The 16014-nt window shown below is 42.6% G+C and overlaps 1 long non-coding RNA gene across 1 annotated transcript in view; it reads right to left on the reverse strand.

Annotated features, from left to right (window-relative positions):
* LOC146810525 (uncharacterized) overlaps positions 1 to 16014 on the reverse strand; it is a 108373-nt gene that overhangs the window by 66495 nt on the left and 25864 nt on the right. Inside the window, exon 2 of the long non-coding RNA XR_014966600.1 lies at positions 620 to 737. This is a non-coding gene — a long non-coding RNA (uncharacterized LOC146810525). The remainder of the gene's footprint in view (positions 1 to 619; positions 738 to 16014) is intronic.

The raw sequence follows: 16014 nt of genomic DNA on the forward strand, positions 1-16014 counted from the left end.
CCAACGACCCGAAACATCCGATTCTTGGGTAAGAACCTGAAATGACAGAGACTTGCGACAAAGGATTGCTACACCATTCCGTTTGCCATCACCCTGTGAGTAAAAGAGTTCACCCACCCATCCACGCTTGAGCTTAACTGACTCTACATCATTTAAGTGCGTTTCTTGTAGGAATGCAATATCAACATTCAATTTGGCTAGGTGTGACAAAATTCTTTGACGCTTGATCGGGGAGTTAATACCCTTCACATTCCATGACAAGATATTCAAGGACATAACAATAATCTATTTACAAAAAATGTGAAAAAACATGACCAAAGAATGAAAAGCCCATGTATTGTAGAAAAGACATGAAGAAAGAAGAAGAAAGAGAGAACCAGTGTGGATATGCTAGAGAAGAAGAGAAGAAAAGGATAAATGAGAAACTGAAGAACAGGTGCATCAGGGGGAACAAGGAATGTAACTCTTACATAAGCAAAAAATTCAGTCAAAGATAGCATGCTAAAATATAAACATGTGAACAAGAATACGAACAAGAGAAGAGGAAGAAGGGAGGGATACAGGGAAAAACCATCAAATGCGCAAGGAAAACAAATAAGGGAATGGAGAAAGAACATACCTACGAAGGAAGGGTACGAGGAAGGGTGGAGGAGGGAAGGAGCCACATGGGTGGGGCAGCACATCCAGGAGCAGCAAGGCGGGGACCAAGAGACATCATCAAACACGGGGAAAAATTCCTGTAAGACGAAAAAGGAGAACAAGAATTGAAACAAATCAGGAAATCATGCGGGAACCATGACTAACAAGAAAACAAGGGACAACTATCATGCATAAACAATAACAGGCCAGCAAAGTAAACTTCTGGAAAATCAGATAAATTCGAGTGAACTGCAGCTAAGAGAAAGTCTCTGAAAAAGTACAGGATAAAATGCAGCAGCCATATAAGGATTATGAAAGTATTAGTCAACCATGGGCAGAGGATGATGATCCGGAGGCATCCATGGCAGACGACTTGTGCGCATTGATGAAACTTTGTAAGCGCACTGGGTCTTCATAGGTTGTAGTCTTGTTGTTATGGGTAACTTTAAATAGACATGGGTGATACAGGCCATATCGCGCACCCATCGCCCGTAGATCTGCTCTTAGGCTCAGAAAAACCTTACGATGGGTGGCTGTGGCTTTAGCATAGTCCTGTGCGAAAAACAAGGGCGTGCCAGACCAGGCTAAATTCGGAGAAGATTTAGCCGCCGTTAGAACCATCAAGAGGTCAGTGTATTCCAAAAAGTAAATAATGACCCCTCTAGGTCTCTGTGGGGAGGAAGCAGAAGAAGGTGGTCGACCCAGCCTGTGAGCACGTTGAATGTTAAGGGCCTTGTCCGGTGACAGATGCAAAAGCTTGGGAAGAAACGACTTGAAGAAGGCGATTGGATCAGATCCCTCAAGTCCCTCAGCCAGGCCATAAATACGGAGATTATTGCGCCTATTCCTGTTTTCCAACTGTTCCACTTGTTGTTGAAGGTCTGAAACTTGAGACTTTAGGTTTGAGACCACAGAGGATGTCTCTTGAAACGACTGAACAGATTTTTCCATCGAAGTTACCCTGGTTTCCATTTGCGACCAATTATCCGTAAGGACCTGGAGTTTAATATTGGTTTCTTCCATGAAAGGACGCAAGGACCTTATCTCTTCTAACAGCAATTCCATGGATACTGGTCCTGAGTGTTTTGGAGGTGAAAGAGAATTTGACTTGAGTCTTTTTGTGGTAGATTTAGAATTATCCGGCGTATTCTTGGAAGGATCCATTGGCGTGTCTGAGCCAGACGAATTAAGAGAGTCTTCCAGTTGCGAAAAAGCAGAGAAAACCTTAGAGTTCTTCACAAGCTGTGGTTTGGTCGAACGAGGCAGGTGCGACATTGATTTAAGTCTACCCATGTAGTAAAGTCGCGGAATGACCGACACAGTAGATGTCACAGGAGCAAAAATGAAGACAACACAAAATATAGCACAGCAGTAAAACGGGGGAAATTGAATATTTTATGAGAGGAATGCGGCCAATTCCATAGCACTTAAGTAAGAACAGTCGTCAATGCATATATGAAAAAGCAAATGAAGCCATTCATGGGGAAATCAAGGTATTATGTATACGGCATATATTGCAGGATCTGCATCAGCTCACCGCATAATGTAAAGCGGGTTTAATCCACATGACAAAGGATGACATGAAGCGCCTCGTGACACAACTCTCAGGAATCCGCAGTGAGCAACGGTACCAATAGTAAAGAGCAACCAGGCATGCTTCATATAGACATTTCACCACTCGTAGGCGGGTTCAGAGAGCAGCCTTGGAAACCAGCGTAATAGCATTCATGTGGAGCGGGGACGCTTCATGAAGGGACGCTATGACTGCGTAGCGCAGAGGACGAGCAGTTCCATAATGCAGAGACTCGGTGCAAGGGAACAGAAGCAGATGGATAACTTATGAGCCCACTAAAAGTGTATAGTTAGGCATTCAAAGCGCTGGGTTAACGGTGAAATAATCTCCTCAGAACGCGCGTCATTTAGCGAATCCAAGATGGCGGCCGCATACGAGAAAATCTTGGCAGAACTTACAAGTTCCAGTTGCCGTGTCACGAAGGCATGAGAAGATTCCCAATGACGCTTGACTAGGTCAGGGCATGTTCCGACACCTCCTCAGTCGGTCGCCTTCAGGAGACGTAGGCAGGAACCGGCTCGTCTCTCAGCGCCGCCTCGGAGCTCTACTCGAGCGCCGCCATCACCCTCAGGCGCCAAGCCACGCCCCCTGGATAATGTTTCTGACCAAGTGCAGAATTAACGGTGAAGTGCAGTCATAGAGACTCTCGGAGTAACGCCCATTACCCAACAACCTACGTTATTTATGATAGTGCTAAATGCTAACGGTAATCTCCACTATGCCGTGTAGATGAATTTTTACTAAACTCCGCCCTCCAAGTGCAGTGCAGTGCGGAGTGACAAAAACTCTGAACGCCCTCGGCGGAGCAGAGATTAGTGCTAAACCATGTGAACTTTGAATTAAATAATCTGGCCTGTAGGTGGCAGTGTATTTCCCAGAAATATGTGCAGCTACATGGTTGGGGAAGTGTTTTAATGTATTTTAATTGTTAATTTATATTTAGTATTAAAGTATTTTAATTTCTGGATGAGGTATATTTTTTATGTAGATCTGGTTCTTTGGAATTAATGTTTTCTGGATGATTTTAATAATAGTGTATTTAGGAGTTCAACACCCACAGCCCTTGCATCCTCATTAACATATAAGATCCCACATCATGGGCAAGTCTGTCAGACTGACCTGGAACTCTGAATTTCATGATCCAAAGCAGCGACTAAACCACATATTGGTGAGGCAAATTGGTCACAGAACACTGCCCACATGGTTATATTCCATATAGGTACCTTATATAGGTGCAGGTAAATATCACAACCTTTCACCTATATTCCTCCCTACATTACATACATAACAGTTCTTAGGCACTGACCTTTTACCTAGATATGACACTGCTTTCAGAACGCGGGTTTTTCCCTGTTTCGATGCTCTTACATTATGCATGAGGCTTCTTTGAAGCACAGCAGGACACACAACAGGACAAACATCTCCTGGATAATATCTATGTTAAAGTTCAAGCCCGACGTCATCCTATAGGCCGACACAGTAACCAAGCAAGGTAGGACCCCAGGGAGACCTGTGGGTATATATACATCGTGCCTTGCTTAGAAAGACAGAGGAGACTGTGACTTCCTTGCTGACAAACTGACCAGAGACGCTGAGGTTCCTACATCCAGACGCTCCAGCTAACAGTGGTCTAACATCCCTCGCGGGGTGTCCAACTCGAGACAAGGACGGGGTCCCACATTCTCTAATTCTCAGGTAATGGGATTGACTATATCCTACAGGGATTCTTGGCATAACACCTACACAGATGCTAGGTACATTTAGGTACATCTAGTTAGGGAGACATTGTAGGAGTACGCACTTTCTTATGTGTTTTATGTACTTATATATTCATGATTACTGCAAAATGGTAGAACCGTACAATCCTTTTACTCTCGTAGTATTGCTAACCATATATCTCTGCTACTGTCTAATGGTTAATGGTTGTTACAGCTCATATATTCTACACTAGAATAAAAACTGTTCAATAAATACTTATTGAAATGCCCTGACTCTTTATTCTGTGTATTTCTGAGACAAACTAAATGAGCACGAGTGACTGAGCGATCAGGGTTTTCATGTTGTGAGGTTGCCAGAAACTATTCTCTCCCCGATAAGAGGAGATTCTAGTGGCACTGTGAGCTAGCTAACACAAATAGGCTAACGTATCCGGTGGGGTGCTCGGAACCAGTCTGCCACCATACCCACAGTTTGTTATCCGAAACGCGCAGATCCTGTATAGGTAATATAGGAACTACACGACATGGCGCCGCCAAAGTTGGTTGGGTACTTATTTAACAGTAGAAACTGAGTAGGCGAAAAAGATCCTATTTATTATCTGTTGGTTATTCGAGCTTGAAGGAGACAGTGTTCCTAAAATTGTGCATTAAACCCTTATCTTAGTTCCCTTGAACAAACTTCTTTTTTACAAAAATGACTGAGGACAGAGATAACCAAGTAGTCGATCTGCACCTCTCAACAGGAGAAGAAGATACAGACTCAATACAAATTGCACCAAAATTCAGGGATACAATCACCCTAAAACTGTTAGAAAATGGTTTAGTAGCTTTCGTGATTGAGGCACGTAAATCAAACAAAACAGGTATTTTATTTGTGGGTTACATTCCCGGCAGCAGATGCAAAAACCAAGACATTCCACTCTTAGACAGAGGGTGATGCACCATTGGAATATGGCCCATTTGAGGACATAGAGTCAACTCACATACCAGGAACACTTACACTGGTTTAAAGGTGCCCTATCCCGAAGAAGGGTAAAATTAGGCCCACTCGGAGGAGAGGGGGCAACATGGCCGATATTAACAGCCTACACAGCACATCCTGACATTGAACCAATGCCACAGGCAGACTTACTCATACAACACAAGGATTTAATTAAAACTTGACGCAATTCGTCATGAGGACTTTCACAGTCTATCCAACAACAGCTGCAACAAATGGAACTCAATCACAGGGTACAGCAACTAAAATCACACCACAAACTTAATGGGCAAAATGTCCCCAAAACGTGAACAAATGTCATTTTGGATAGCTCAGAAAACAACTCCGCTCGAGGCAGTATTCCCAAATACTACCCCATATGAAAAACACAGAATGCCAATAATCTGCTTGCCCATGGGGTTAGCACCCACTTGTAGAAGATTGTACCACTTGGGGTACAGTCTTTGCTGCCATATATACCAGAACTCATGGTATTTCTTCGTTAGCGGTGGTACCAGACGTATTAAGACAAATACAAAACGAGTACAGAGCAGAGCCTGCTCTGAATTTAGGGATGAAGTTACTAGGTAACTATAACCAGGTATCAGCCATAATACTAGCTAATATTAAAGGGGAAGCAGCTTCAGTGGCAATCCGCTAGCACCTAAGGGAGTTCAGTCCTATAGATCAACAACACAAATTACCCAAAATAATTTAAATTGCATATGCAGAATTAGGCAGAGACAGTTTGGGTGGGAAAGCTTAAAACCACAACTGATGGGCAGTCCTGAAAAGGACACTTCAAAGCAGACTCCTGCTGCTTCTAAAAAGAAGTGGGATAACAAAAAACAACAAAAGTTTAAAGGAAATAGATCTCAATCCCGAGGCAGATCTCCTCCACAGGAGCCCTCTGAAAAGAGGTACAATCTCAGGAATAGGGATAATATTAGGAAACCTGATAGGTATCGGGATGCTGATACACGTTCCTCTCATTCCTTTCAGGGTTCATCAAAAAACTCAGAGAGGGAAGGACGGTCAGAAAGACAAGAAAAGCATACAAAGCCTAGAAACAAGCAGCACGCTCAAGATTATATTTCCAAAAAAGAAGAAAAGCCAAAGCAAAACCTACAGTTCAAGAAAAAGAAAGTTGCAGGTCTAAAGATCAGACATGACCAGAATTCTGAGGACTTGACTACTGAACAGGGAATGGGCTCTGACGATAATAGACAGTGCGGCAGAAGTAACAATAGCTTGCCAGAACCTGATGGAATTTCTGGTGACAGCGGACTTGAATGATTATATCACGGTGGACCCACGTGATACTAGGGTGAGTGTCCCACATAAACTATATGAAATAACATTCCAAATGGAGGGGGACAAAAGTAGGAAAGTGAGAGGTCTCTTTTGGAAGAACCTTATGTTTGGCTATAACATTTTGTTAGCTGAACAAGATTGGCTGCCAGTATTCGTCATGGATTGCCCTAAAGGCGAAACAGTAATTCTACCAGCCTTCTCAGATCACATTCCCAGGCACTTGCAATATAAATATGTGCAGGAGTGGGCTGTAGCCCAGGCTTCGGCATTATACAAAAACCATGTTGGATGGGATGAGGATTCAACTCACCACATAATTCCTTTAAAAAACACTCCAACTGCACAAAGACAGTATCCAATAAAGCAAGAAGCTAAAAAAAGGTCAGGGAAATCTTAGATCAACTTGAATACTTGAAACTTGCACCTCTCAAATGAACAATCCTTTGTTTCCTGTCATTAAACCTGACAATACATACCGTCTAGTTTTAGATTACAACATTTAAACACTTGCACTAAGACATTTGCACTCCAAAATGCACACAGTGCTGCATTAATGAATAACATTGTGCGGAAGAAATATAAAGCAACGCTTGATATCTCAAATGGATTCTTTTGACAAAATATAGCACCTGAAAGCAGGTATTTGACAGCATTCTCAGCGCTAGGGTCTCTCAAGCAATTTCTGCGACTGCCCCAAGAGTATGAGATCAACCTGGGGTTGTTTTCTGCCAGAGTAACAGAGTTACTCCAAAAATTAGATAAAGAGGCATTGTCCTATGTGGATGTTATTTATCTGATGGACGATGACCTGGAGGAACACTTGAACAGAGTTAATACTATAATTTTGGGATTTGCATCTGAGGGCTGCAAATTCAACTTTAAAAAATCTAAAATCGCTCACCTCAGTGTCTTGTTTTTAGGATATGAGCTTTCAAGTAAAGGAAAAAGCCTGGCAGGACATTTTTTAGAAAGTGTGTGCTGCTCCAATCTCCGAAATCATTGAAAGAACATTGGTAGAACATGCATTTTGGATTACACAGAAAGAGTAAAACCTTTCTACGACATAATAAAACCTGATTTCTCAGCGAGAAACTGGCAACAGGGACATACAGATACACTTCGTTCCTTACAAGCTGACATGATAGCTTCCAAACACTTGTAGACACGCGTAAACGTACGCCACCTGGTGATCTGCATAACTGCAGGTCAATCAGGGTGCACCTATCTAACATATAATGAAGGTGAAACAGTACCAATTGCATACAAGTCACATTTGTACACTAATGCTGAGATGCTTTTTGCATCCACAGAAAAGATTCTGACAGCGGTACAGACTGCTGTAGTGAGAGAAAGAGCACTGGCTCAGGGGAAAGGAATAATAGTAGTGACTCCAGTTCCAGCCTTAGAGGCTGCGACAAAGGCAGGCGTCCCTAACGCTAAAGCCTTACATCCAAGATAGATACAATGGGATAATTACTCTCACTGCAACAGATGTAGAAAGCAGGTACGACCCAAATTTAAAGACACAAGCATTCCTGTAATAAGAACAAGAATATCCTCTACCTCATGAAATAATGCCTCTAGATCAGTATGAATATATTATTTACACTGACGTATCTGCTCAACTGGCCATAGGGAGTAGGTAACAATACAGTGCAGCATGTGCTATCTTTAACGGTCACATGCGGGATGGAAAGTTCCATCAGAGTTGCACCAAAATGCAATCTCTAGGAGACTGAATGGCAGAGTTGGCAGAATTAAAAGTTCTAATACTGGCACTAGTGAATACTGATCGAGAATTCCCCACACTAATTGTGTGCGATTCCTTTTCCTGTGTGCAGTCTTACAATGAATACTTGCAAAACTGAATTCAAAACGGGTTCAAAGATGCAAAATGTGGCACAATTAAGCATATAATGCTATGGGAACAGGTAGTGAAGTTTAAATCAGAATTACCAAGGGCTCACGTGATTCATACACTGAGTCATCAGCATGATGGCGTTCACGTTGAAGGGAATTCATTGGCTGATGAAGCCGCAAAGGTGGCTGTACGTACGGCTTCCGTAGCTGCAATCACTCGTTCTAAAACAAGAATAGATAGTGAGATTATGGCAGCTTTTATTGCTTCACGCAAAAACAATGGTGCAGTACCAAAAAGATTTCCACTCAAATACTCCTACAAGTTAGAGGCCAATAAGATTCCATTTACTCAGATTCCTGGAGTAGGGGATAGAGGAATTCCAAACATGGATCTTAGGTTATGTTTCATTCTAGCTGCAAACGAAGATATAAGTTCTGCACATGCAGGAGTTACGGTGACAGCTTCTTTACTGAAACAACACTATTCGTGGCCTTGTTTAATGAAACAGACCAAGGACTATGTCTTGAAAGGTGACATCTGCCAGCAGATGAAAGGTTCCACCATTGCATGTCCTGCGCTGACACCATTGTTAATAGCTGACAGACCACTAGCGTGTGTCTACCTAGACCACTGCGCCCCCCTAAAAAGAGATGGGGCTAAAAGATACGTCATGGGAGCAGTGGATTCCTGCTCCAGATTCCCATGGGTGTGGCCCCAGCGCTCGACTGACGCTCGAACTGTCATCCGAGATTTGCGAGTCTTTATAGGCACATACACAATTGGCATATTATATTCTGACCAGGGCCCCACGATCAGCTCTAGGGCTTACAAGGAAGCCATGGGAAGTTTGGGTGTAGCATTTCAGTACTCATCTCCATACCACCCCGAGGGAAGTTCGGTTGTTGAGAGAAAAAAACGAGACTTAAAGCAATCATTGACAGCTATAATATTAGGCACGGGTGAAAGTTGGGTAAAACATCTTATGGAGTCCAGAAGGCCCTTAACAACATGCAAACAAGTTCTCTAGGGGGTGTCACTCCTTATGAGGTTCTATATGGGACAAGAATGTGGGTACCTGATCTTGATTGTGAAGGCGTAGTGGCGGATGAAAAGCCTTTTGACATCCATGATCGTTTGGCTGTTTTACAGGATCTGAATGAATCCAGGACAAAACAAAGTAACGTCCACCTGAAACAGACCACCACTGGGAAAGTCAAATCAGTCACAGCAAGACCTGTCTGGATCCCAAACATCGGGGATCTGGTCAGAGATAAAATAGCGGACAAGAAAGAATTTGGGCCATTATACAAAAAACCTGTACCGGTACTAGACATTGAAGCAACAAGAACTGTACTTCTACCACCTCTTGCTGGGAAAAAGGAGAAACGATTTGTCTCAATTGACCTAATCAAACCACACTATGTGGCCGATACTAAGCAGGAGGCCACGTGGACTCCAATGTAGCAGACGCCCTCCTCTCGCTACAATTCAAGAAGTTCAAACGGAAAGACTCATCACATTCGCAGAACCTCCTGTACGGAATGCTTTATTATGAAACAATGCTATGGAACTCGTTCCCCTTGAACCTGAAGTTCAACTTCAAACTCAAACTCAAAATAACACATAAGTTGCAATAAGACCAAATACTGATGTTTATGTCAATATGCCTCTACAAGTGCAAAGTACGATTTCAACAAATCCTGATGCAATTCCAAAAATTGATCGAACTTCTTCTGGCTACTTCATAAACTTTGACACGTTTCCTTGAATCCAAGTGAACCAGAAACGACGCCAACCCAAATATCCCGCAAGCAGCAAGTTAAAGACGTTTTGAACTTACACAAAATAACTTACCTGGTATAGCCGTGGGTAGAACTATGGATAATTACTGGGGTGCTTTTTTTTTCTTTTCTGGTTAGGCTTAGTAATAGTTTTTAACATGCTTATTAATGGACAATACATTAGGCAAAGCTCTACAGCCCAAAAGCTGAATATAATTTTGAAACCACATCAATCTGCTCATCGAGAACAAAGAGACTTGTCATCAGTGAACATTACAGCAGTTCCTGTACCGGATGGTATAGTTTGGGACAAGGTTGATTTCGATATATTTGGCCCAACATAAATTTTAAAAAATCCACATTTGTTCAAAATATCATTGAGTGATATAATTACTCAAGTACATTTTCCGATGAGTAGGACTTTGCAACTGTGAATAACATATTGTCTGATTTAGAAAAATCTGCTGCATTTTCTAATAGTGAAACTTTGGAGAGCTCAGCAGATTATGATTCAATGTATTGTTATCAACATTATGGTCATCATTTTTTGCATAAATCTGCTAATCCTAGAAATGTGTTCACATACCACTAGTGGGAACATTGTCCAACACCGCCAAAAGGCTGTTCAAAAATATTTGCACAAAAGTTTCCATATTTTTCAGGGTTTAATATGTCAGACCCAGCCGCATATTAGTATAGGGCTGCACCAACATCAGCAAAGAAAAATATGTTAAACACCAAGCAAATTTACTCTGCATCCTTTATTGCCCAGTTGTCTGAACAAGGGTATGACTTCTTAAAGGACACCATAGACTTGAAATTGGTCTAGGGTACTAGAGAATGGTAAGTTCAGGGGACAGAAGCTTTGTTTAGAGCATGCCTTATCCCTCAACAAATCATGTTTTTGAGCGAGACAGTGCAACAGACATCTTGCCAAAGACTTGAACACACCTCAGCTGCCAACGGAAAATTCATCAATAGGTCACAACCAATAGAGGAAAGAGTTTTCTCCAAAGAGTTAGAAGTAGCCAAAACCATTCACTTCGATTGGTGAATTCTTATCTGAGCATCAATACTTCTTATCAAAGCGACTCCATACCACTCCGAGTTCTGGGATCACGGAACCGCGAATGCTCTTCAAACATAGATCGGATCTATGTTTGAAGAGCATTCGCGGTTCCGTGATCCCCGAATTGGTTGTGACCTATTGATGAATTTTCCGTTGGATTGATTCCCACTATATTGGACACTTGATGAGACTTTTCGTTCCAATACAGAGTGATCCTAAGTTGATGTCGTGATATTCGTTAGGTTCTGGACTGGATCGGACCAAACTCCAATCCTTGCCCTGAGGAAGCCCGCTGTTGGGCGAAACGCGTTGGCTGTTTCTCTGCTGCTTGTTCAACCAACAACAATTAAAAGAACCTATTCTTTCTTTATGTATACTTGTTTTTTAAATACGCTACGTACCATCATTATTGTTATTCTTTTATTGTATTGCCTCTCTGTTAAAGGATTTTGGTTCTCAGTGGTACAAACTGTGAGTGTGCTTTAAGTGGATTGCTCCTATGCCAGGACATTCTACTGCACAGGGCTTGTAATGGTTCTGTAGCAAACCTGTCCTGTTATCTGAGGGGTGCTCCAGCTGCCGTGATTACTCAAGCATTTGGGATACTTTCGAATGGGAGTTACTTAATGCTGAACGATCAAGGCTGCTGTGGAATGCTCCCGGGCATTGCATATCTGGTAACCGTTAGCTCCAGGGTTACGTGTTGTATGCAAGTATTGTTACCACCGACACACAGGGTCAGGGAGGTGCCATTATGGCCTTCACTGAATGTTTCTTTATTACAGTTTGATACTGTAGGCAGAATGAAAGCCATGCTTTTACAGAAGTATGTGCCCTTAACCTCCGCTCGAGAGACTTTTGAACTCGAGATCGCAAGGTCTTCAGCTGAAATTCAGGCACTTATTAATACTAACTGCCCTTTCATTTCGTAGAACTGGTGAATCGTATCTTTAACATATCTGATATGACTGGCATTGTCTACCTATTTAAAACCATAGGTTCTGGACTTCTAAGTACCTTTCAGACGGTACTTGGAGTTCTACCAAACTTCATACACTGTGTATTCGGAAGCATCTTTGGAGGTGTACCGCTGATCCTGTTTCTAATAGCAGGTATCCTGATAGTCTTCTATCTGCTACGCAATGGATGTCCCAGTCACCAAGGCGATGGAAAGAGCAATCCTGGAATGGAAATACCGTGACCGAATGGCACAATACCTAGGCATGCCTCGCCTGAGACAACTAAGTGCATCTTGGTTTCTGTCATTTCGACCAATCTGGATGGACTGCATCTTACCCGTCCTCCGATGCCTGTTTTGCAGAGACGAATGCATGTTAAACCGTTATTTATTTATTTATTTTTAATTTTTTTTGTCTTTTTTGTTAAACCTTTATTTGACACTCCCATCATGTGCGCAACCGGACGTAGATGCTCTACTGGACCCGATAATGGCCCATGTTCTGCATTGTCCTCAGCGCATTCCAATGTTGTTGGCGGAATTCCTTGAGCCACCACAGGTTGTAACTGCACCTGTTGGTATGAAGATCGGCTCCTTCACTGACACCCAGACTTTGGACGGAGCACAGGCTGCCCCAGCACCGGCTGTGGAAAGTGTGGAACATCATCTGTGCTCAATTGACGTGCTTTGCAAGGTGCTACAGGGGCCGTCTACTGTGGAAGCAAGCAACGAAAATGTTACTTCTACCAGCCAGGACACAAACATGTTTTAAAACTAGCTCAATTTGGAACTCAGATACAAAATTGACATTGCTTTCATTTATTGGGCATAATTGGCAAGCTAATACTTATAGTGGTTCGGACTATAACCACGGACACTTTTAGAGCAATAGTTTGCAAACATTTTTCTTTTAACATTTTTTAAACTTTTTTGAAGTTTTAAAACATTTTTAGCAATACGAACGTTTTATGAACTTTGAGCTTACCTATTTCTAGTTAGGCTAGTAGTACGCTATAGGTTACATATGTTGCCCAGTCGGAAGAGGAGTGGGTGTTATATTCCATAGAGGTACCTTATATAGGCGCAGGTAAACATCACAACCTTTCAACTATATTCCTCGCTACATTACATACATAACGGTTCTCAGGCACTGACCTTTTACCTAGATACGACACTGCATTCAGAATGCGGGTTTTTCCCTGGTTCGATACTCATACATTATGCATGAGGCTTCTTGGAAGCACAGCAGGACTCAAAACAGGACGAACATCTCCTGTATAATATCTATGTTAAAGTTCAGGCTCGACGTCATCCTTTAGGCCGACACAGTAACCAACAAGGTAGGACCCCTGGGGAGACCTTTGGGTATATATATACATAATGTCTTGCTTAGAAAGACAGAGGAGACCGTGACTTCTCGGCTGTCGCACTGACCAGAGACGCTGAGGTTCCTGCATGGCAGACGCTCCAGCTAGCAGTGGTCTAACATCCCTCACGGGTGTCCAACTCGAGACCAGGACGGGGTCCCCCATTCTCTAATTTTCAGGTAATGGGGTGGACTAGATCCTAGAGAGATTCTTGGCATAACACCTACAAAGATGCTAGGTACATTTAGGTACATCTAGTTAGGGAGACATCGTAGGAGTATGCACTTTCTTATCATGTGTTTTATGTACTTGTAAATATTCATGATTACTGCAAAATGGTAGAACTGTACCATCCTTTTACTCTTGTAGTATTGCTAACCATATATCTCTGCTACAGTCTAATGGTTGTTACAGCTCATATATTCTACACTAGAATAACAACTGTTCAATAAATACTTATTGAAATGCCCAGACTGTTTATTCTGTGTATCTCTGAGACAAACTAAGTGAGCACAAGTGACTGAGTGAAAAGTAGTACATTGTTTCCACGATCCTGAGGGATCAGGGTTGTCATGTTCTGAGGTTGCCAGAAACTATTCTCTCCCCGATAAGAGGAGATTCTTGTGGCACTGTAAGCTAGCTAACGCGAATAGGCTAACGTATCCGGTGGGGGTGCTCTAAACCAGTCTGCCACCAAACCCACCGTTTATGTTATCCGAAACGCACAGATCCTGTATAGGTAATATAGGAACTACACAACAACATCTCATTCCTAAACTTTTATCATAGCTCAGTTGTTTTTTTTATTATTTTTCAAATCGCTAAGCATGTACACATCAAAAAGTTAAGAATATATACATAAATCTTTCATGAGCTATTAAAACATAGGGAATTACCATGCTATTGACTTGTGTAACTATCAATACGGTGCCTGTGCAGTGCCACACAGAGGTGGTTAACAATTTATTAAATGGTTAAAGGTGTGTGAAACTGCTACCCTGGAACCCTCCAACATTGCACCCAATGTATAATGAAATCACTGGTGCCACAGTATAATCTGGAAAGGAAGGAATCCAAGAATCAATTATGAGAGTGATGTTAAGGTGTAACTACAGCTGCAAAGAGACACTGGACTCTGAGTGAGCAGGATGGAGAAGATGATAAAAGCATACTGCCTCTCTGTTTTAAAATACTCTCTGGGGCATGTTCTGTTTATTTGTTTTGTAGAAAGATGCTCTTTAATAACATGGCAATCTACCACACGTCTTCTTTCCTATTCTGGAAAGAATGTAAATAATAAATGCCTACATAGTATCAGTGTCTACTTACAAACTGATATTATGCCTTTCTTTCCTCATCTGGAGTAGACAGAGGGTGCAGGTGATCGCAAGATATTTTGGATTATTGAAAGACATCTGATGGGCCTGGTGCATCTGTTTTCTCTAATCGGGCACCCCACTGCCTCCTGAAGCCTAGCCAGGAAGATACATAAACCACTGGTGTGTTTACTCTCATGACCCATGATTTCTTTCTGAAGGGTACTTCTAACTGCAGATTCCTCACCATAGAATAGTCCCCAGACACCGGACTGGATATGGAGGATTTTGTAGCACTGCTCCTACTGTGGTAGGTAGTGTTGCGTGGCTCTGCGCTGACTCCAAACTGCGCTGGAAGTGATGGAGTGGAGCTGTATAAATGTGGTACCCCCGCACGCTGAGTTTAGTTTCTTTTTTTCCACATTTTCTGGCACGGATTTGGAGGTCTGCTCCCTCTCACCTTTGTCGACCTTCTGCTCACTCCAAACAACTCTTTGTACAGTGTGCTACGGAATGATGCCCTACTGAAAATGACCAGATGTACGCCTTGCTATGACTGCAGGAAGCAAATGTTCGTCACGGACCTGCACAAAGTGTAGCTTTGGTGCCTTGACTCCAGACACCACTCAGTGTAAGGTGACTAATGTGGACTAATGCACTCAAAAGCGATTTGAGATGGAGAGGTACATCGCTGAAGACAAAAACAAGTTGCAGTCTTTGCGAAGATCACACTACTCTGTGTCGTGGGTCCAGTCATGGGGCTAATCCCGTGACTGCACAACTTGCTGCTCAACATAGTCCGTTAATCCCAAACACAACCATAAGAAAGCAAAGCAGATCTTGTGTCCATCTCTTCACTCTGAGTCCAAAGAGAAGGTGCGGGAGCATCAAGATTGAAGTCGCACTCCCAGCCTCGGTTGGCCTCGAGATGTCCAGAGTTCCTGGAGTCATTGTCGAACCTGCAGCCGATCTTGCTCTTGAAAGAGGGCATGCTGTCAATCTTTATTTGACTTCTGGTTCACTCTGGAACACCTTCAGGCCCCATCGAACCACCGTGGCCTTCATTCTAGTTACTATCAGCGGGTCTTAACTGGCACTGTCTTTCCATGTGGGACCAGTTACTGGACCCGACTGACTGACCCCAGAGATCTATGCCGGTCCATGTCGCGCTAACTCCAATAGTGACTTCAATGGTGCCGGTATTGGACTTTGAACTAATGTCGCCCCAAGCTCGACTGTTGTCACACTATGAAGTAACAGAAGTGCCGCCTATTGTCATATAGACTACCCCTAATTCAGTGACTCCACCATGATGCTACAGTCAGCAGAGGCTCCATTTTCTTTTTGGTTCTGAATCAAGACCCTGACTTTGTACCAGAACTACTTAGGATAATGATGATGATGGTAAGTGTCATGGCTTGCTTCCATCTCATTATACT

This window comes from Triturus cristatus, chromosome 7 (genome assembly GCF_964204655.1).
Source record: "Triturus cristatus chromosome 7, aTriCri1.1, whole genome shotgun sequence".
Taxonomy (NCBI): Eukaryota; Metazoa; Chordata; class Amphibia; order Caudata; family Salamandridae; genus Triturus; species Triturus cristatus.